The 23,790-nt window shown below is 41.3% G+C and overlaps 1 long non-coding RNA gene across 5 annotated transcripts in view; it reads left to right on the forward strand.

Annotated features, from left to right (window-relative positions):
* LOC114218208 (uncharacterized) overlaps window positions 1-23,790 on the forward strand; it is a 203,124-nt gene that overhangs the window by 44,411 nt on the left and 134,923 nt on the right. For all 5 annotated transcript variants that reach the window (XR_015766813.1, XR_003611148.2, XR_003611152.2 and 2 more), the window contains one exon: window positions 19,093-19,219. This is a non-coding gene — a long non-coding RNA (uncharacterized LOC114218208). The remainder of the gene's footprint in view (window positions 1-19,092; window positions 19,220-23,790) is intronic.

Here is a 23,790-nt window from a genome sequence, read left to right on the forward strand (position 1 = left end):
TTTTGCACAAGCTCTACTGTTATGTATATGTGTCTTATTGTAGCCACTGTGTATAAAGGAGAAACTGAGTGTTTGCTTTCATTTATATGCTGATAGAAGTATTTTATCCTCACAAGTTTTAGAAGGAAAATCTGGATGCTGGTGAACGGGTGAGAAAGAAGCAGTTATTTCTGAGATTTAACTTTGACTCAGGCATCAGAGAGACACTCTTTCACCGCTGTTGCAACTTCATGCTTCCAAGAACTGCTGAGCTGAAGCCCTTAGCACTTGTGATCGATTAGCCAAGCAGCAAGTCTGAACCCAGCAGAGCAGCCTATAATTCTGCACTGCATTACACATGCTAAAATGTATCATAACTATTATTTAATCTGATTCTTATAGCTCAAGTTCAATTGTACAAAATTCCTTATATCATTTTATGATTCTAAAGAAAATATATTGCAAAAGAGAGCTAATTTATAACAACAACAGCAATGACAAAGACACAAGGACCTACTATATAACTTCCTCCTAAATTTTTCCCTTTAAGGGGATTTTGAGATCCAGCTTTTCCGTGGTTAGATACTAGATGAACAAATATTAAATTGGAAACCCAAGGTCGATGTATACTGTCGGGTATATTTTGGATTTCATCAACAACTAGCTTGTCACTATCATCCTGCCAATGTCTTTCTGTACTAACCTCGCTGCCCCAGGTCATGGGCCTCTAAGGTTGAGGCTGGTGGGAAATCTCCCAGCGGGGGCAGGCTGTAGGAGTGAGGGAGTTGGCCAAAGGACACAACATACCAACAAAAGCTCCTCATCATATTGGCCTACCTCTTCTGATCTTGCATTTCTCAACAAAATCTCTTGTTTGCCTTCTCTGTTGTATAATTCCAGTGGAATACCTTCATTGAATTGCATGGAAAAGACTATTTATGGGGCTAGTCTGGCAGTTAGGGTTCTCCATTGGATTATTAGGTTTCACAATCCCTTGCATAATTGCATGTAGCCTTTTCTTGGAGTCAGAGTTCATTCTCAAGGCCTTTTAAGTTAAATGTCTTTAATTGCTTCTCTTAAGGTTTTACTGTTTTGGGAGGAGGCAGAGATAATGTCATGGAATATACTGAGTCAGCAATCCCTTTCAGCGAAGCAATAGGACAAATGAATGGATTTTTGGACTGCCTTGGGTGAGGAAGAAGATATTTGGGAGGACACTGGAGAAGTGGGGAGGCAGGACGGGGTGGATATGTGAAAATGTTCCATGATTCTAGCCTCCACTCTACCCTCCTTTGTCATTTTTGTGGCCATTTTGACAATGAGAAATACTGATGACAAACTTTGTCTTCTCATTTGAAAATGAGAATCATAACAGTGCTTGCCTCAGAGGGATATTGCAAAATCCAAATGAAATAACTTGCATAAGAGGGCTAGCGCTATGCTTTCCATTGTGTAAGGGCTCAACAAATGTCAGCCATTCAGATGTTATTATTACTTCCACTTTAAAAATGCTATTGTTTAAACCTTCCCAGTTGGTGTTTCTAGAAAATTTCTAATAACTAAGCTAATATGCTCTGACATTCTTCTAGGGTTAAAGCATTCTGGTGAAGCATATTGATACCTTTCCTGAGTCAGTACTGCTTTTTAGAACCAAATTTGAATGCCTATTTGGAATGTATCTAACTCCAAAGCAACCACCTGAGGTAGCAGGTGGGGATAGGAAATGTCCCCAGGAAACTGGGTCCTGTAGGTGCTTTACTTAGGAACCTTCTTTGTCTGCTTCTTTGGGAACTCTTCACGCCTCACCCCCATGTCACCCTCCAGTAACTGTCTGCTCCTACATGAGGGGCCACAGAGGGACTGACCCACCGACCAACCAGAGCACTTGGCCCAACTTGTAATGGCAAGGCAAAATGCCCAAGCCTCAAGCAGGGGAAAAAAGAGAAGCTCAGTTTCCTTCACAGAGCTAGAATGGCTCTAATTAAGATTGAGGGCCCCAAAGCCAGACAGATTTGAATTTCAATATCAGTTCAGACAATGCATTTGTTCAGAAACTTAGGCATACTGTTTAATGTTATTAAATAATACACACGTCACGGGATTGTAATTGTAATGAAGAGAAAGTGAAATAATATCTGTAAAGTGCTTCATAAATTGGCCGGTGTAAACATTAATCAGTTGCTCTTCCTGCTTTTCCCTCAAAATACTTTGTTTCTGGCCTCCTGCCGTCAGGAAAGCCAGTCTTCTGTAGATTCCATGACAGAGACTTGGAGAGAAAAATGGTCTGAAGAATTTAGACAACTGTCTTTTCCCCTAAAACTAAGGGTGGCGATTTTGTTCCAAAATATCTAGATCATCTTTATCACTTAACTTACTCAGGTACTTGGTCAATCGACACTTCTCTTTTATGCAGTTGGAAAACATTAAAAGAGTTGTATGGAAAACATTAAAAGTGTGTATGCACACACTTAAGTATTTATATATGAATATACCTTCAGTAACCTTTTGCTCATCTGCTCTCTCCTATAGCTTCAGAAGCATGTGAGGTAGGTTTTATATTTCCGATTTTATAATTAAAGGAAAAGGGACCACAGAGAAGTAATCTGGCTGAGCCAAAAAGCCTTGCAGCTGATTAGGGATAGGGCCGGGGCGTTCTGAGCCCTGGGCAGTTTTTCTTCCTCCCTACCGCTCAGATGACTGTGGAAGTGAACTGCACTAGAACTTGGCTGCCAAAGAAGTCCCAGCGGAGAGGTAACCAAAGGAAACAGCGTGGCCGGCATCCATTTAAAAGTTAAAAGCCCACCGGGCAATCTCTCCTTAATTGACGACAGGAATTGCTGTCACTGCGCAGTCTAGCCACTTTGCAAGCTGCAGGGATGTTAGCAAGCGCTCCCAGTGAACGGTGAAGGGCGCCTGCTTCCCAAGGAAGCGCTGATTGCGTTGGCCCTATTCTGCCGTGGTTGTTTTCTGAGGATGAATTGGCTGTAGTCAGACGATCAGGGGCGGTAAGCTTTTCTAATAACCACCTCAGGCTTTTGGCACCTAACGCCCTGGCACTGTCTAGGGAACCTCTTTATGCTCCTTCATGCTACTTGTCAAGTCAAGCTGCTTGTCTCGTTTTGCTGGGACATCGGCCCCTGCCCGTCAAGTCGCTCACCCCCGTGGGATCCCGCGCGTGCCCTGCAGAATGCTCAGAGAGGGTTCTGCTCATGTCTGACACGTCTGAAAAAAACGACCCCTATCCGTGGTTCCCTGTTGTTTGAAATCAGGATGTGGTCCCACGTTAATGACATAAGGAAACACTTTGATGCTTGGATTGCCTGCTTGGTTTTCTTGAACCTCACATGGACTGGCTTCATCCTGCCCCGGACTCCATAGCCCCGCATGCTGCTCTCCGCTTCCTGTGCAGGCCTTCCTCTGGTTTGTGGGCTGTGCCCGGGGTCTCATTCCTTCCAGGCGCTCGCTGAGCCGCTGCTCCGAGTGGCTTCTGCTGCTTGCTCATCATCCAGCCCCAGGCTCAGGCTCCGGGCTCTTTTCCTAGTTTTAAAACCTGAAATAGCTCTCTCCCAGTTTGTCTGTAGCTTTCCCTTTCAACTCTCCCTCCCGCCTTCATAGTGAGTAAGCAGGAACTAGGCTCCTTTTCCAAACCTTGATTTTATAATACCTACATTTCTGCGGAATGATGTTTAGAAGGCTAACAGAAGTATGTTAAATTTGGTATTGATTTGATGACTTCCTCAAGATTCCTTGCCAGGTTTTTGTTGTTGTTGTTGTTGTTTGTTTTTTTGTTGTTTGTTTTTTGTTTTCCGAAAGAGCCCGCTTAAAATCTTTGCTCATCTACTTGAATTTCCTCCTAAATGCAGTTACATATAATGCCTCTTAAAACTAATTCTCCTCATTTGCCATTTGGCAGCCTCCTCTGGCACTCTGGAGGGCTAATAAGTCCTGAAGATTAGCTCTTCCTAAGGGAAGTAAGAAAGTCCTGAAGGAGGTAAATACCACTTAAGACTCTAAATTTTGAGGAAGGTTGGAGATTTTTGTGGAGATCCTTAAAGTGCTCTCTGTTTGTCAGTTGCTACCATGAACTTTCTTCCTCTAGTTTATATTATGTTCATATTGAATCATTCCATGCATGTACCATATATGTTTCTTTTTTTTTTAAGATTTTATTTATTTGAGAGAGAGAGCATGCAAGAGTGGGGGAAGGGCAGAAGGAAAGGGAGAAGCAGACTCCCTGCTGAGCAGGGAGCCCCACGCCCAGCTGGGTCCCAGGACCCTGGGATCATGACCCGAGCTGAAGGCAGACACTTAGCTGACTGAGCCGCCCAAGTGCTCCTATATGTTTCTGATCTGGGTAGATAAGCCACATTTATAGATTTAAAGAAGATTGTATCAGCTGCTGCCAGGAAGTTTTTCCTGAGTTACTTAAGAACCTGTGAAACTTAACTCTTAAATTTCACTAGCTGCAATTTGTAATAAAATCAACTTTCATCTAGACCATGGTTATATGGTCCTATTAGCATGGTAGAAAGAAAGGGCAAGCCTTTATTCTTATTTCTGACATCCCTACGCATTTATGTTGTGACCTTAATTGAAGGACTTCTTGCCTTGCCCAAGGAAAATCATTGCAAATTTTAACACTTGCCTCCGACGAGAAATAAAATTATAGGGCTTTATTATTTTTCCAGTGCTCTTAAAGATTTCAAGTTTGGTCTGGGGCCTTCCCAAGGGCATGGACTGTGTCTGATTCATTTTATCCACAGACACTTACATGGTGCCTGGAGCACCATTCATTCATTGAACGAATGAAATTAATGAATGAATGGAAAGATAGAACCAGAGTCACATTTTAGTGGCCTACCTGTATATTTTCAGGGTAATGTAGTATTTAAAAAGGGACAGAGATAACACATTTCTAAAAGGAGATGAATGGCATATTTAACACTTCCCAAGAAGATGGAATCCAGCTTCTATCATTTAATCTAGGTCTTCGATTACAGAGGCATTGAGAATTCCCCGTGGCTGAATATGGGATGAAACTTTAAGGCAAGCTGAAGGCCCGCTTGCCCTGTGGACATTAATACTCCCATGGAGCACTTTCCAAGAAGAAAGTGTGGGCTTGCTGGTCTTTTCATCAAAACTCCTAGAATTTGGCTGAATGCCTGGTTTATCCCAGGACATTAGTCAGCCCACAAATCCCACATTTGTTTATTCAGTCCAGAGCAAGTGAATACTGCCATTCTCCCATCTCCTTTGTTAGCAAATGCTTTGTTAACCTGAATTGAGCTCTGCAACACAAAATGAAGTGACTAATCTTTCGGGGGTTTCCCTCTCCCAGATTCTTGTATGAGCAACTGAATCCATAGGCCACAAAGCCCCATACTGTCGTTTTCTCTCATGCTGCCCTTTTATTCTGATGGTTCTACATTGTATTTAAGGAAACCAATACCTTCCAGAGTGTGGTTGAAGTGGCGCCACCATTAAGAAAAGGAGGTTACGGGACTTTCTAGTCTTGTGAGAAAATGTTAGCAAGCAAAGAGAGTTTAAGTTGATTATTTATACTTAAGCAGTCTACTCCTGGGCATTGGCAATAGGTGTCACCTTGCTCACCTCACATTCTCTGAAGTTTTCCTGATTCTGAATATGTGGGTCTGAAAATGTAGGAAGTAGGAATCCTAACACAAACATCCAGTTTGGATGATCACACAGTTAATATGTGGTGGGTCTGGAATATAAACTTAAAAAGGAGGTATATCCTTAATCACTGGGCTATTTGTCTATCTGCAAAGATCTGTAAAGACCTGGGCTTTTTAGCAAAAGTATAAGGATCTGTGTTTCTGAATTGCCATTGACCATGAAAGAGTGATTAGGTTAGAAGATAGTTGAGGGGCAACATAGTGCACAATAGAAGAGGAGATAAAGGAAATCATAAGACTTGATATTCTTGCCATAAACCCCAGCCATTTCTATAGCATGTTGCACATAGCAGCTTGGCAGGTAATTCTCATTAATCATTAGGCCTGTGGAAATTCTATTTGGTTCATGAAGCTTTGACTCTGTGTTTCACATTGATAACCTGTTTTTCTCTCTCCTCTTCTTCCAACTCTTGGCCGGAGCTCCCTTCCAAATGGCTTCTTTCTACCACACTCTTCCTCCCCCATGTAAGAGAATGCAAGTACATGCTGATGTTTGAAGCAAGAACACTCAAGAATCATTGCCTGATTTCTAACCCAAGGCTTGGATTGGTATAGTCTTTTTAGCTTTTTAGTGTTAGGTTCAGGGATCACAAAGGTTGTTTCATCCATGAGACTTTTGCAAATTGTTATTTTCATACCTGAGATCTGGAGGAAACTTCAGTCAAAATGGTTTTTAAAAGTGGCACCTGCATGACTCAGTTGGTGAAGTGTCTGCCTTCGGCTTGGGTCATGATCTCGTGGTCCTGGAATCGAGCCCTACATTAGGCTCCCTGCTCAGAGGGGAGTCTGCTTCTCCCTCTCCCTCTGTTCCTCCCCCCTGCTCAGTGCCTGCTCGCTCTCTTTCTCTATCTTGTTCTCTCTCTCAAATAGATAAATAAATTAAAAAAATTTTTTTTAATAGCCATTAGCTCAGGAGATACGTTGCCAAGGACTGTGGCAAGAGCTTTGCCTGCATTACCCTGTGTTTTGGTCATACGGTCTTTTAAAAAAAGATATTTTAAATTTGTTTTTTGGGAATGATCACTCCCACTATTTTGCTATAAAGGGTCAGGAAAATGTGTAAAAAAATCCCTGGGCTTGGGTGCAGATGACACATGTGCTGGCAAACAGAAGTCTAAAGTAATAAAAGATTTTTGTCCTTTGTAGATACTTCTCCAGACTTGAGTTCTGTATTTTTGGATTTGACTCATTGAAAATCTTCATTGAGCACCTAGTGCATGCCAAACCTTCTGCTACATTATGAGGGGTTGGGGGCCTCACTATAGTCCAGTTGGGATACAGGAAGGATGAAGAGAGAATACACATACTTATAGCAGAAGGCAAAATAAAATTCAGTGTACAACGGGCTATGGGAGATTATGGTGGAAGAGGGCATATTTTATTAGTGGAGTCAGGAAATGCATTGCCAAGGTCATGGCATTCTTTTATTTCTTTAAATTTTTTATTGAAGGTCATGGCATTCTTGATGGGTCATAAGGCTAGGATCTTGGCAGGTGAGGAGGCATCCCGGTGCAAGAGAATAAGAGCAAAATCACACGGTTGTGAGAAAGGGGAAGGGAACTGCGAGTATTGCCATGCACAGTGGAGGCAGGGAAATGAAGCCCGGCTGGCTTTATATTGTGAGTACTGAGCCTCATGTGCATAGTTGACCATGCGGCCTTCCTTGAACCCTTGTTTGCTCTAGAATCATGGCACCTCCTGGCTCTTCACCAGTCTTAGCTGGCCAATGTTTCTCGGTCACCTTACCTGAGCTCTCCGTGTTGAAGGGCTTCAGCATCCAATTGTTCCTAAATTGCTATCATCTAAATATTCAGTATTTAACAGCTACATGCCTGTGGTCTCTAAATCGGTTAAGTCTCCCCATGCCCCATGCCCTGACCTCTAGGCTGTACATCATGTTTTCTACTGAACATCTCCACTTTGATGTCTAAATTTCTAGGCCCAAATTAGAACTCTTGATTCTCTGCTTCCACCAACCCCCCTCAACTTTGCTGCTGGAAATCCTCCTCTTCCACCAGTCTTCCCCATCTTAGTTAATGGGCCCGCCACCCACTTAGTTGCTTAGGCCCCCCAAACTTGGAGTTAGTCTTGACATGGCCTTTCTTTCACCCTTACCATTTAATAACAGATATTTTGAGTTCCCCTCTACCCCACCCTGAACACGCAGCTGTTGTTTTTTGTTATAAGCCTTATGGTAGTACGACTTGCCTCCAAATGCACATGAATCACTCTGATAACAATAAATATTAAGTTAAAAAAGATTAATTTTACAGAGATTGTCTCTTGATTCCTTTCCAGAAATTAACTCCTCAGTTGTCCACAAGAACCATGGGTTCCTCAGTTTGCATCTATGTTGGAATTTATTTCTCCCATGTTTCAAAAGAATCTTCGCCTTCTCTCGCCTTTCAGGCCCAGTGGTGATGGATTAGATACACAAATACATGTCCCCATGTATCTGTTATATAAGGAAAATAACAATAGTGATGCAAATGATAGTAGTACTCTTACTAGTAGTACTCATTAGCACATGTTATAAGCCCTGCCATGCCCTGCAGTAAGCACTGTCCATTCACTGATGTTTTAAACCTCACAGTGACCCTCCGGGATGGATACGTCATTGCCTTCATTTTAGACCTGCCTGAAGTCACATCGCTGGGAAGTGGCAGAGAATCAAGACATGAACTTATTCCTGCTAGACCCCAAAGCCCATGCTTTTTACCAAATGTAATTTAGAATTCTGAATCACTGAATAAAGGTAGATGCAGCTTCTAGTGCAAAGAATATTTTGGCTGACCACACTCAGAAAGACATAATGATACGGCTCTAGAAAGATGGTGTAGTAGAAAGAATAGATCCTAGTTACATCACCTTGCATAGGCTTCAGGGGGTATTCTTTATGTAATTTTCTTTTTTTAAAAGTTTTTGTTTATTTATTTGTCAAACAGAGAGAGAGAGCACCCAAGCAGGGAGAGCTGCAGGCAGGGGGAGAAGCAGGCTCCCCGCTGAGCAGGGAGTCCAGTATGGGACTTGATTCCAGGACCCTATGATCATGACCTGAGCCGAAGGCAGACACTTAATCGACTGAGCCACCCAAGCATCCCTCTTTATGTAATTTCAAGATAATTTTATTTTGGGGGCTGCCAAAAAATGGCCATTCATTTAGTTTTTTTGCCCTAATATTCATTTCTTCTGTCTCTCCAATGGATACCTTCACTGACATCAGAAGTATAAAAAGAGAAATCAGGGAGAAACATGAACCTCATAAGAAAATAAATGGAATTATTAGAAAAAATTTCCAGGAGAGAACAATACTTTGCAGCCCTTTCAATATTTCTTTCTTTTTTTAAAAGATTTTATTTATCTATTTGACAGAGAAAGACACAGCAAGAGAGGGAACACAAACAGGAGGAGTGGGAGAGGGAGAAGCAGGCCTCCTGCTGAGCAGGGAGCCCGATGCGGGGCTCGATCCCAGGACTCTGGGATCACGACCTGAGCCGAAGGCAGACGCTCAATGACTGAGCCACCCAGGTGCCCCTTTATTTCTTCTTTTTTTTTTTTTTAAGATTTTGTTTATTTATTTGAGAGAGAGAGAGAGAGAGTGTGAACAAGCACGAGCAGAGAGGGTCAGAGGCAGAGGGAGAAGCAGACTCCCTGCTGAGCAGGGAGCCCAATGTGGGACTCGATCCTATGGGATCATTACCTGAGCCAAAGGTAGACACTTAACTGACTGAGCCACCCAGGTGCCCTCAATATTTATTTCTTGTTGGATTTGATAGTGAGAGCACCACATAAGCCTGAATGAAAACAGAAAGAAAGAGATTGAATCAGTCAGGATAAGCCAGGTTATGCTATGGTAACTAGAACCTCAAAATCTCTGTGGCTTAAAAAGCAAAGGATTATTCTCATTCATGCTCATCAATGGTCACATCAATGGCTTCTTTTATTCAGCATCAATTTGTACCTCTATCTCTTCATTCTGGTCATAGGCCCATTTTTTTTGGTCTTTATGTAGAATCCTCAGGAGAACCTCTTGAACATAGAAGTTCTTTGAACTATTACTGATTTTGTTTGGGGTTTTCAGTGCTTCCCTGGACAGCTGATTACCCCTGGTGCCTTCTTTGCTTGGGTTTTGGAACATCCTGCTGTTGAAATAGTCTAATATGTATTTCTTGGAGATAGCTTTGGCTGTGAGAGTTCCTTCAAGTGAGACAGTATTCTCTAATTTCAAGCACGGCTTTGGAAGCAGATGGGAGTCTGAGGTGGCTTTACCACCTCCTAGTTGTGTGACATTGTGCAATGTCTTAAGCTCTCTCTCAGTTCTAGTTTCCTTGTTTGAACTAGGTTGTTGTTCATTATTTGAACAGGAAAAAGTGGTTGGATTTGAGGAAAGGCAGGAGATAATATTAGTAGAAATTGTTGATGAATTGGGTGAGGCAGAGGGAGGAGGCAAGGATGACTACCAGGTTTTTATCTCAAGCAACTGGGTAGTGATACTTTTTACTGAGGAGGAGATAAGAGAATCGATTTGTGTGTGGGGGGGGTGTGGGTGACAGAGAGAGAGAGAGAGAGAGCCTGCATGCATGAACGTACCATGGAGAGAGAGACACTTACAGAGAAAGAGTTGTCAATTTTGGACATGAGGATTTGAGGGGCTTTGTTGATATGTAGATAAGTGGAAATGTTGAGTTGGAGTTTTAATGGTGCATAGGAGAGAGGTCTAGACTGATAATAGAGACTAAAAAGTTCTTTGCATAAAGAAGATAACTGAAGTATAGGAGTAGATGAGATCTACTTCTGAAAATGAGAAGACAAGAGAGCCGAAGGTGAAGCTTGAGAAATTTTCTCTTTAATAGTGTCACAGAGAGGGTAGAAGATTCTTAAAAAAAAAAAAAAAAGTGTGCTCTTATGAAACGACAATTTTCCTCTTACATTTCTGGACATCATTTTTTTTTTTTTTTCAGTTAGGAAAAGATGATGTCTGCTTAGAGTAGAGGAGTGGGCTCTGGTAGGGTTCCTCAGTAGAGATGTTGAAGTTTAAAATAATGACCAAGGAAAGTAGGAAAGAGAGTTGATCAAGTGAAAGGATTGAGGAGATGTACTGAAGTCCCAAAATTAGAGACCATATGTTTGTTATGACAATAATCTGAATGGTTATAACATTTTCCTTAAGGAGTGTTCAACTTTTAGGTACCAAGATGACATTGACCCTATACTGGGAGTTTGCCTGATGAATGTAGTGTAGGAAGAGACATGCATGGATTTGAGTGTGCTGGTCGTGAGTAGTTCAGATACTCTACTACTTGTAGCTTGTTTAGAGGAAGGCTGATGTACTGTGGGGAAATGAAGAACCAGGAGCTATAGGACTCAGTGAGTTTGAGGAGCTGGTATATGTAAGGGAAGATCCTGAGAACACAGGAGGAAAGGCATCTGGGTCAGAGGACGCAATGTTTGCTGTTAAGATTTTGGGTGTGGACATGAAAAAGTACTCAACATCACTCAGCATCAGGGAAATCCAAATCAAAACCTCAATGAGATACCACCTCACACCAGTCAGAATGGCTAAAATTAACAAGTCAGGAAACGACAGATGTTGGCGGGGATGCGGAGAAAGGGGAACCCTCCTACACTGTTGGTGGGAATGCAAGCTGGTGCAACCACTCTGGAAAACAGTATGGAGGTTCCTCAAACAGTTGAAAATAGAGCTACCCTACGATCCAGCAATTGCACTACTGGGTATTTACCCCAAAGATACAAATGTAGGGATCTGAAGGGGTACGTGCAGCCCAATGTTTATAGCAGCAATGTCCACAATAGCCAAACTGTGGAAAGAGTCAAGATGTCTATCGACAGATGAATGGATAAAGAATATGTGTATATAGAATGGATAAAGAATATGTGTATATAAACACAATGGAATATTATGCAGCCATCAAAAGGAATGAGATCTTGCCATTTGCAATGACGTGGATGGAACTGGAGGGTGTTATGCTGAGTGAAATAAGTCAATCAGAGAAAGACATGTATCATATGACCTCACTGATATGAGGAATTCTTAATCTCAGGAAACAAACTGAGGGTTGCTGGAGTGGTGGGGGGTGGGTGGGATGGGGTGGCTGGGTGATAGACATTGGGGAGGGTATGTGCTATGGTGAGCACTGTGAATTGTGCAAGACTGTTGAATCACAGATCTGTACCTCTGAAACAAATAATGCAATATATGTTAAGAAAAAAAAAGAAGAAGATAGCAGGAGGGGAAGAATGAAGGGGAGTAAGTCGGAGGGGGAGACGAACCATGAGAGACGATGGACTCTGAAAAGCAAACTGAGGGTTCTAGAGGGGAGGGGGGTGGGGGGATGGGTTAGCCTGGTGATGGGTATTAAAGAGGGCACATTCTGCGTGGAGCACTGAGTGTTATGCACAAACAATGAATCATGGAATACTACATCAAAAGCTAATGATGTAATATATGGTGATTAACATAACAATAAAAAATTAAAAAAAAAGATTTTGGGTGTGGAACTGTTCTTGGTAATGACAAAGTTCAGGATGTTTTCCTTGGCAGTGTGGGGGAGTCTAAGTTGAGTGAAGGTGAGATTTCTTATTGTGTATTTGAGGTCAAGGAACAGTAGATTGAAGGTGTTGGGTGGATTGCCCACAAAGATACCAAAGTTTTCTAGATGTGGGCAGAAGTGGGGTTGAGGAGGAAAGAGGAGTGTCATGTCCTGAAGAATGTGACTGGGAGGTCAGTAGATGATAGAAACATAGAACTGTACATGGTAGGTATGACCTAATGGCATGGGTACCAGGGTGGAAGTGTGATGGTTCTAAAGTGTCATTAAGGAGCTCATGGATTGTCACCCCTACCCTTAGTTCTATGGTAGGTGAAATACACAGCATAATGCGGGGAGATGCTTATTGGTTTTTTGTTTTGTTTTGTTTACATAAAGGAAGGAGATTCCAGAAGGCTTAGTGTTTTGAAGAGAGAAGCCAGAGAGGAAGTATAGAGCATTAAGGGGTTAAGGACAGGGGACATAAATTGGCTTTCTTTTGACATTTGAGGATTATAGGAATGGAAACCTTAATTGAAATTAATTGACCACAGATATTCCAAAGATGGAGTGAGTCATTTGGTGACAAAGATGTCTGAAGATCTGAGGTGGGATCTGGCCCAGTCATGTGTGGGTGGGCTCACTGTGTGGGAACTGGGGTCATGAAGGATCTGAGCATGGGCTGTCTCCTGTGTGAAGGGTGGAGGGATCAGGCCTCTTATCCCTGGGGTGGTCTCGTGATGTGATGAGTGGCACATGCAAGATAGTTTTCATTAACATCTCACTTCTAGCCTCTCGATAAAGCTGAAAGGCGGTCACAGCAATCATGATAATAAAATATCTGCCTTTCTTCCATCCCCGAAGTTGTGAAGATTCAATGAGGTCATTTGTGGAAAAGCACTTTAAAAACTATAATCGCTGTATGTATGCTAAGTTTTGTTGTTATCCACACCTTTGATGTATTTCTCTGTGTGCTCATCTGTGTATGTGCAATGTATTCCCTAGGATAATAAGGGCTTCCCGCTGACAAAGCCAAGATTCTGTATTTATAGCACGAGGCTGGCACCTGGGCTAATTCTCTTTGGTGATTATGTAGTCTTGATGTGGACTGGCATTTTTCCCTGGAGTTTCAATATCTCCCTTAGTAGCTTCTCATGGCCAGGAGCTCCATCTCTATATCTTTCTGTTACAAAGCCCAGATTCCCTTCTAGACCACCCACCAAGTTCCTCGCTCCAGGCTTAAGGACGCCTCCAGCTCCTGGCTCACTTGCAGAGCTGAGCCGATTGGCACGCCTTAAGCCAAGATTGCCAGGTTCCCCTGGATGATCTGACAGAAGATATCCACAGGAAAGTGGTACTAGACTCTGAGAATTGCAGTTTTAAACTGTCTAAAACCTTTCAGCTTGTCGTGGAGAGAGGCAGAAATGATTCTAACCAAAAAAAAAAAAAAAAAAAAAAGACATTCCTTTATTAATACTGCCTACCTCCCTTTAAAATTTAACTGAGACTGTACTTGAGTTTTGAGATGTTAGATATTCCTGGAAGGGGAACGGAGGCTTCTGTGATGGAATAAACTTTTTTAAAGGGTAATTCCCAAGCAGGTTCATTAGCTTTGTTCTATCATCACCTTTCTACCGACAGTGATTTGTTTCCTTTCATGGCTTGGGACATGGAGACTGTTTTTCTGCAGAAACCACATGCCTCGGAGTAATGGGGTGCACCTATCTCAGTTGCTTAGTGCAATACAACACATTTGGTAAACAATTAAGAAGTGCACAGATTATTGGTAGCAAAATGTGATTTCGCCTTGGGAGAAAAAACGAGGCTGTATGTTCCCTTTACTGTCTTAGCTTACAACATCATGCGATGTATTCTGTTCAGTGTCATTTTGTACCCCTGCCTCTTCATTCTGGGCATAAGGGCCATTTTGAGTCTTCATGTAGAAATCGCCTTGGAGAATCGCCTAGAGACAGAAGTTCTTTGAACTGTCATTGATTTTGTTTGAGGCTTTGAATGCCCGCCTGTAAGGCTGATTACCTCCCAGGGCCTTCTTTGTTAGATCACTCATGTTGAATTCTCTCCAGCTCTCTCATTTTGTCCATTTGGATCTCCCCCACCCGATCTCCTTTACATCTCTAGAATTAGCACCATCTGGGTGACAAAGGTTGACATTTACTAGGTAAACATTAATTTGAGTAAGAAAATTCTTACTCAACTTACATTTTCTACCTTGGTAATGTTGCTTTCCTGGTTTCTTGAGAATTTCCAATACTCTGTGCTTATCCTTTATCACGTCACTCCAAACTCCATGGGGTGTCCCTCTCAAAGCATAGGGGTTTGGGAGAGGAAGGTTTTTGTTATAGTCTCCCTCTCCAGAATCAGCTTCTGGAAGAAAGGCCCCAGTTGCCAAGGACAAACACATTTTTTGATGAGCCTCCTTTTCTTTTTTGTAGACCAGTGAACATTTAACATGACTGTTCTTTGTAGAACTGCACAGGCTCTAAAATGCAGACAGAGACTAGCATGATTTTTCTTACCGCAAGCAAACAGATCTATAACGCATCTTTTATTTAGGACACTGGACTTAATCATTGCCATCTTCAGGACTTAGTGGTGCTGCCAAGGCTGTGTGGTCAGAATGGGGTGGGATGTCAAATAAATGATGCCCTGGAGAAACCATGAGCTGCGTTGAGTCATGTAAGCAACCATCTCAGCTTTCTCACCTAACACAGCACTGAAGTGTGGTACTGCGATCACAGAGTGCCGATTTAAAAGGAAATTGAAATGGGTAAACACACACACACAAGCATCTGTGTGTCTAGGAAGGATGTGGAGAGGTGAGATATGAAGGCAGGACAAAGCATCTGTCTCTTTTAATGTGCACAGCCTACAGTGATAGGAAGAGTGCTGGCCACATAACAAGAGTTCCGTAATGTTTGTTCATTGAATTGTTTTTTGAAAGACTACAATGATATACAGAGCAAGGAGCCTAAAATCTTAAGAAGCGGGCTTTTAGGGGCCCCTGGGTGGCTCAGTTGGTTAAGTCTCTGACTCTTGATTTCAGCTCAGGTCATGATCCCAGGGTTGTGAGATTGATTCCGACATCGAGCTCCATGCTCGGTGTGGAGTCTCCTTGAGATTCTCTCTCTCTTTCTCCTTTAACCCTTCCCCCTGCTCTCTCTCTGTCAAATAAGTAAATAAAATCTTAAAAAAAAGGAATCAGGCTTTTATATTTCATATTCGGCTATAAAACACAAGTCCAAAAGCAGGCTGTACGCTGGGGTGCAGGTGAAGAAGGTAAAAGGAGCCAATGAGGTTGGCAAGTGTTCAAAATCTGTGTTTCTGGGGCACCTGGGTGGCTCAGGCAGTTAAGTGTCCAATTCCTGGTTTCTGCTCAGGTCACGATCTCAGCGTCATGAGATGGAGTGGCTGGGCGGGCTCTGTGCTCAGCGGGGAGTGTCCTTGAGTTTCTCTCTCCCTCTGCCCCCCTTCTAAAATAAATAAATAAATCTTAAAAAAAAAAAAGAAAACAAAATCTATGTTTCCATCCTCCATTTCTTCATTCTCCCCAGATTTAATCAGACTACTCTACAGTTCTCTTTTCCCATTCACAGTTGTGACGACAGCAGGGTCCTGGCCCTTAGGACCTCACAACAGTCAGGGAAGGCAAACACTGAACAAATAATTAGAGGTGTGATAAGGATTAGGAAGGAAACATTAAGGATGCAAGAGGGTGTAGTTGAATTCAGGAGAGCACAGGAGGTATTCCTGAGGAACTGTAAGCTGAAGGAAAGTAAAATTTGATTAGATGAAATTGGGGGATCAGACGGGCAGTGGGAGAAGTGTATTCTAGGCAGATGGGACAGTATGCACAAGCCTGGATTTGAGAGTGTGGTTCATTCAAGAACCTGAAAGATGGGGTTTCCATAGCATAATTGTATGTTTTAGGGGCAAAATGGGAGTCAATAATGTTCTAGTTTGGAGGAACTGAAGTTCATTGATTCATTGATTCATTAAAATTTATCGAGCGATTGAATGATTGCTATGTTTCAGGCATTGTATTTGGCCCTGGGGATGCAATGTTGAATAAGGCATGGTTCCTGCCTTCCCAATGCCATTAATCCTCAGAGAAAAGATATGCAAACATATGAGCACTATTAAATATAACATGTATGCCGGTCGAGGTAGGCAAAAGAAGGTTTAAGTACAATCGAATGGTTAATTTCACCTAAGGGGAGGGCTGTAATCGGGGAAGATTTCCCAAGGAAAGTGATGTTCCGTTCAGTGAGTAGACATTTTTCAGAGAGATAAGGAAAAATAAAGGCATCTAAGACAGAGGGAAGAGTGTATACAAAGGTAGAGTGACACATGACAAGAGAGTACCCAGAGGAAACTGCCATGAGGCAGGACTGAAGCATGGAGTGCATGACGAAGTGACAGTTATGTGTTGTGGCAATGGGCAGAGGAATTCTAACAAATGCCCGCCTCTGGGGCACAGAGAGCTACTGAGTTTCCTCAAAACAGTTCATTTATTCTTATAACTTAGGAGAGACATTAATAGAAGCTCATGGAACCAGAAGTCAACACCTTTGTAAGTGATCTAAAAGGTATTTTGTTGAGTGTCGTTGTTGATTTTATCTGACCTAAAAGACTTGAATTTGGTAGCATATAGGTCTAGAGTAGCTGGCAGCCATCTTGTGACACATGGGGCCTGAAAGCAGAGCCAATGTATAGGAATGTAACAGAGAGATAGGAGAATATTAGATCCCACTGACATTATTCAAGCCCCTGGAATAAGCCACACCTCAGGGGCGCCTGGGTGGCTCAGTCAGTTAAGCATCTGTCTTTGGCTCACGTCATGATCTCAGGGTCATAGGATGGAGCCCTGCATCAGGCTCCCTGCTCAGCAGGGAACCTGCTTCTCCCTTTCCCTCTGCCCCTGCTCATGCTCTCGCTCTTTCAAATAAATAAATAAATAAAATCTTAAAAAAAAAAGCCACATCTGAAACGTGTATATTTCTGAATGCTTATAAGAGATAAATCAGTTTAGGGCGTCTGGGTGGCTCAGTTGGTTAAGCCACTGCCTTCGGCTCAGGTCATGATCCTGGAGTCCCGGGATCGAGTCCCGCATCGGGCTCCCTGCTCGGCAGGGAGTCTGCTTCTCCCTCTGACCTTCTCCCCTCTCATGTGCTCTCTCTCTCTCTCTCATTCTTTCTCTCAAATAAATAAAATCTTTAAAAGAAAATAAAAAAGAGATAAATCAGTTTACATTTTTTTGCTTAAGTCAGTTTGAGATACATATATTATAAAATATATGAAAATTATGTATAACATATCTAAATATATAATTTATATATAAATATATACCCTATATATAATATATATGTAATATATATTTTATTTTTTATTTTTTTTGTTGATTGTAACCTAAGAGATACCCCTGGCCTCCTCATTTACAGTTCAGGAGACTAATATCCAGTATGCCAGATAGACTCACTATCAAGTGATTCATTAAAAACTGAGACTAAAATTCAGGTCTCTTGACTCAGGGAGCAGGTTTAGGAATATCCAGAATTCTAAAAGCATCTGTATGTGAGGGCCTCAATATACATGTATCTAGAAATCTGTTTTGCGGGGACAACCTATTTGAGAGTGTGACTGAGTTTAGTTTAAAAATGACACTTCTAAGTGACAATATTGTAGAAAGAGCATTCAACCAATAATCTGTTGTTATTGGGTCTGGGCCCACTTGCCACTAATTATCATTGTGACCTTGGGTGCATCTCTCTGGGACTGAGTTGCTCATGGGATGTGATTATCTCTAATTCCTCTTCCATTTCTGTGATTTGCAGGAAAAGTACACTCAATTTTCAGTTATCCATTGTGGATCTTCCGTACTCCTACATACCCTGGGGAAATCTTCCTTTTGAATTGTTTTTTGATATTATTGGGTTCGATGCCACAAGTATTTCCTGAACAGCGATTATGGGTTAGGGGTGCAAAAGCGAATAGTTATTTCTAGTCAGTATTACTTACTCACTTTTGTATTCACAGGTGCAGTTTGATATGGTTTGTAGCCCTAAAGTATTAAACAATGCCTTCTAATCCAGGGAACGTGTGATCCCAAATAAGAGCAGGGTTAGAGAGAGGGCTAGGCTGTCACCATGCATCAGTAGGAGAAGTGAGGCTTTAGTGTCCAGCGGTCAGAGGGAGGCCCAGGGCAGAGTCCTGAGAAATGCAGGCAGATTGGGAACCAAATATGTGTACAAAAACAAATTTCTGCCCACATAGAATTGGTTTTGAATCATAAGTCTTCAGAAGATCGGCACCACAGTCGTCACTGTGGATACCTATGGGTCCTTTTGGAGCGGTTGCCTTCCTTTCGGGACAACTTGCTAACATTTTTCTTTGTATGATATTATAAGCACTTAATTGCTTGATGTACTCTTTTGGATAATTTTTTTTTTGTAATATAGCAATTAATATGATTCACCAAAGTAATTTTCTAGCTTGGATGAAGACCAGCTTTGGTCTGTTTCTTAGCCTGTCCTCAAATAGTTGTATTGGCTGGAAAGTGACCCTGGAGCTCTACCACCTCACCTGAGTCTTGAGAAGGGGGCAAAGATGCTGGCTCTGCATTTGCTAGCACCAGATTCTGTCTCCTCCCTCACCATTTTGGCCTGTGTGACTGCGTACATGACATAAGTTCTTTAAGCCTCAGCTTTATTGTCAGGAGAATGGGAATCATGCTATCTTTTGCATGGGATTGCCCAACACAGTGATTATTTAGAGCATCAACTGAATAAGTGTTACTCGACAACAGGGCTTTAGTGAGGTTTTATTTGAACAGTGTTCAATTGATGTATTAGGTTCCAAAGAAGGAAGAGGACAGGAGCAGGAGACGGTGTCACTTGTAAGGTCGCTGTGCAGAAGGCAGACCCACCACGCTTTGATCATTTCATTTGACCGGAGGAGACAAGTCCCAGGCTGTTCCAGGTAACTTACCACTTTGCTTTGTGAGCTTTGGGAGTATTCTTTAACCTCTCTAGACTTCGATATCTTCATAGCTAAATTGAGCATAATACTGCGATCTTACAGGAGATAAGGAACCTGAAAGTCTTTGTGATAGAAAACACGAGTGTGAAAGTACATGTTAATATAGTACAATTAACCTTAAAAATTAATATGATTATAGACCATTCCTTTTTTTGCACAGTCCACATTATTTTATATCCATGTGGCCTCTGCCATTTATTAAAATATTATTTTCTCTGTTCATTAATTTCTGTGCGGCTAACTAATACTGCCTTCGTACTTTATAAAGGGTCCTAGAAAAGCAATATTTTCCAGATGTTTCAGGCAAAAGAGTTAGAAGAGAACTGCTATACCACTGAAAATAGGTAACTGTTTTCAATATATTTTCCTACTAAGAAAATAATCGCTTCCTTCTAAAGAACTATTATTTTTTAGGGCAATGTTTTCACTATTTGAAAAGATTATCTGGAACATATCTCAAACCTCTACTTTCTTCTGCTAAATATTTCTAATAGCATTTGTGCAGCTAGGCTGGGAAAGTATGCAAAAATCCCCTAGCATTTTCAGATCAAGCCACGTGAATTTAATACATACCACCTCAAAGAGGAACATTACCACCCTAGCACTATGTAGTGAGGTGAAAACTGAGAGATTTCTTAGAATATATGGGTTTAATTTTCTGTTAACTGAGAGTGATTGACAGTTCGTGGAAATCTGCCTCTAAAATAACCTGTTTGCACCACCCTTAGTTTTATTTGGTATAAAGGAAATTGCTTGTTGCTTACTCCTCCAGCTATCAGAAATTCTCTTTCCTTACTATCCTAACTGCCTAAATCCCTATGGATCTATCATACAAAATCTATGTTAATCTACTTTAGTTTTTTTTTTAGCCCATTCTTTCCGTTTCAACTTGAGAATTGATTGAAATAAGATGATGTGTGTAAACCTACAATGTAGTCTAGATCTAAAGTCATTATATGCACCTAGGGGATTTTAATAAAATTTGAGGTTTTAGAATTTTAAGATCCTATTTCCAAAAGGAGAAGTTTTGTTTCATTTCACATGCATGGCCAAAGAGCAGCTATACTGTACTCTGTACTGGTAAAAATAGTAGTCCCAAGTAAGAAAGAGGACTTAGAAGAAAAAGCCAAGCCAAATTTATTTTATCTGCAGAACTTGGCTTAAGGGGGATTTTGAAACAATCGCTAAATACAGTCTTTGATGAAGGAGAGGGGGAGGGGAAAAGCACTTGAGAGACTCGTCTGGTCACTTGGGGATACACGGCACACTCTAAGGAAACTTCAGACTTCAAATACTTGTTTCTTTTTGCTCCCCTCTAAAGTTTTCACCCATCCCAAGACTCTCAACATGTTGCTCATTCAGAGGTCATTGCTGGAAGCTGGAAGCTGAGAATGAGGTGGGGTTGGGGAATGAGTTTTGGGAATTGTTTTTCTTTTCTTGGACTTGACTGAATTTCTATGCTTCCCTACTCCCCACCCCATCCTGGGCTCTGAGTCCAGAGAGGGGATCTGCATATCTGTGGACCGTGGTTCAGAGAAAGTCTTTGTCCTGAAGAAACTCTATCTGGTCTCCTAAACCATATGGATCGGTTCACCGTGAAATCTTCATAGGCTTGTGTCCACACTTTAGACTTTCATCTGGTCTGCCACTGACATTCTAGAACATCGTTCCTCCATTTCACGGGCACACTGTTGGTGGTAAAAGAGAGGATGTTAGGTGCTACATGGGTAAATATTTTATTTTGATTGTTATGTACTTTTAATGCATGTGAAAAACATTAGTTCTCCATTTCTAACAGTGATGTAAAGTTTCTTTAATTTCTTTACTTCTTCTTTACATGCATTTATTTACATTAAAAGTGTGAGTTGATTTAAAGGCAAATATTTAAAAAGTTCTGGAGGATCTCAGGTATGGCAGCAAACATGAAGGTGATGTGTGAATAGTTGAGGTTAGGGAAGTGCTGTGATAACTCTAGGCTAGCTCCTTCCTTATTCCCAGACCCACAAACTAGTTAGATTCAAGAGTCAGGATGCCTCTGCATGCTGGCCTTTGCTTGCATGTTGGCAATGATGGGGGAAAGACACCTCAGGAGGTGCTAGGAGATCTTTAACCTAGAGAGGGGTGATGAATAGGAAAGAAGGAGGCACAGGGAATGACACAAATAGAGAAAAGGACATTGTGAATTAACAGTTGGTATTTGTGAAGATTTCCCGAAAGAAAGAAGCCTTAATTGGCAGTAGCAAGAGCTCCCCGGGTGGAGAAGAGGAAAGAAATGATGCATTCTACTCTCATTTCTTAAACCACAACCCCAAGTTTTGAGCTTTTGGTTAATTTGGGGGAGGTGGGGAGAGGCCAGGCTGTAATTTCATTCCTGACACAGGCTTTCAAGTGTATGCAGCTTGGTAGTCACGGCTTCTCCGGTGAAGGACAGAAGGAACAGGGTAGTATTCTCTGTGACCAGTCCAGCCCAAGGGCAAATAGGGCAACAGCCAAATGGGGCAACCACCTGAGGGACCACCACCGGCCGGAGCAGAAAGGAGAAGGAGTTCCTTCTTGTATTTAATACGTTCCAGAAATGTCCCATTTCATTTTTTGGGAGTGTCTTTGAGCAGGGAAACTGTTTCTAAGAAAGAGGGTCTGCTTAAACCTCTGCAGTCCTTGGAGGGGTCTGGGGAGGGAGCAATGCTGGAGATCTTGCTCTTCTTGGCGGTTTTTTCCTTTCCTTCTTAAATCAGGCATGCTTGATAGAAAAGTCAACTACTGGCAGCCTCAGCTTGGAGAGGCTTGAGTTCTTTTTTGAACATGAACAAACAAAAATAATTTGCTCTTTCAGAATAACACAGAACAGGGATGTCTAATAGAAATATAAAGTGAGCCACATTTATCATTTTTAATAGACATATTACAAAAATAAAAATTAATGGGAAATTAATTTTAATGGTATATTTTAACTGATGTATAAAATATTTTAGTTAATATACAAAACACTGAAATATTTTTCATTTTTTTAATGTAAATATTTGCTATCTGGGGCATATTTTCCACTTAGAGCATGTGCTAATTAAGATGTTTAATTGTCACTGGAAATAATGTTCAGATTTTATAATATATGCAGTAGAAAAAGTAGATTCATATATCCCAAATGTTTCAAACATGCTTAAAGTTTCCAATAACCAAATTGAATGTCAGTGTATATAATTATATTTATTATTTCAATTAAGTTAGATGAAAATTAAATTTTATTTCTTCAGTTCTGCTAGCCATGTTTCAGGTGCACAGTATCATATGAGGCTAAGTGGAAAATGTATTGGATCATTAGGATAGAAGAAAAACAATAAAAATAATTTTGGGGGGGTCACTTTTAGCCCCCTTTCTTCTGTAATGATTACCAAAGTAGGAATTTCATAGGAAACTGGGTGATAAAAGCTAAGAAAACCTCATTCCAGACCGAGATCCATCATTGATCAGGTTTTCCTCTCCTGTAATTCAAGGAGAATGGTACTTGCTCCTCTACCTTGTTGGTTTTTGCAGAAGACACTTTGAAGATTCATTGTGGCCCAAGAGTAATGGACGTATGGGGTTTGAATGGTCCTCAAATACCTTAACCAATGGTTCTCAAGTGCTTGTCCACAGACCCAGCATGTGTGCTTCCCACATGACATTCCTTTATACTTTTAAGCTTTTTTCACAAAATCTTTTTGTAACTGGGTTTAACGGCTCCAATTCCTCCAAAAAAATCTGACCCCCTCCCTCACCCCAGGTCATGACTTCAATTTCACTGTCCTGGGCCCTCTTTCCTGAACATGTTCTTGTTTGTCTGTATCCTTAATTATGGTGGCTTGAACCGAACGTACTTAAGATAAGATTAAGATTAATGTACTTAATGAGCAGTGTGAGGTAGGGTAGCACAGTCATCTTCCCAATCTAGATACAGTACTTCTATGAATGTAGTCTCTAGCTTTTGTATTTGCTTGCTTTTCAGTTTTTTTTTGTAGCCACAGTCACTTGACTCATATCAAGCTTATCAGTAACTGAAACCCCCATTTTTTCTCTTCTTGTACTTGTTTAATTTGGTTGTAGTTTTTGAAATGCCTCACTTTCTTTTTTTTTTTTTTAATAAAAAAGAAAGTTGATCTAGCCTCTACACTATTTGGGGCAGTTAGACATCTTTTTACCCCATCCAACATTTTAAACCATATTGTATGCAATCGGAACAGAGGGTGTAAGGGGGTTAAGGAGTCTTAGGTATGTGCCTCTCAAACTTTAATGAACACTTTCTGCACTGTAGCTCTTGTTAAAATGCAAATTCTACCCCAGTAGATCTGGGGTAGTGTCCATGATTTTACATTTTTAGCAAGCTTCCATGGATTACATTTTGAGTAACAAATTCTTAGGGTATCTGAAAGTTTTTTTTTAAACAACCAATCCTCCTTCCACATTTTCTTCATTATCAGATGAATATACATTTTCTCACTGTAAAACAACTCTCTGGGATCCTTTTAGAATTTTGA

Source organism: Eumetopias jubatus, unplaced genomic scaffold (genome assembly GCF_037043125.1).
Source record: "Eumetopias jubatus isolate StellerSeaLion01/CBP00866 unplaced genomic scaffold, mEumJub1_p1.0 scaffold_15, whole genome shotgun sequence".
Classification (NCBI taxonomy): domain Eukaryota; kingdom Metazoa; phylum Chordata; class Mammalia; order Carnivora; family Otariidae; genus Eumetopias; species Eumetopias jubatus.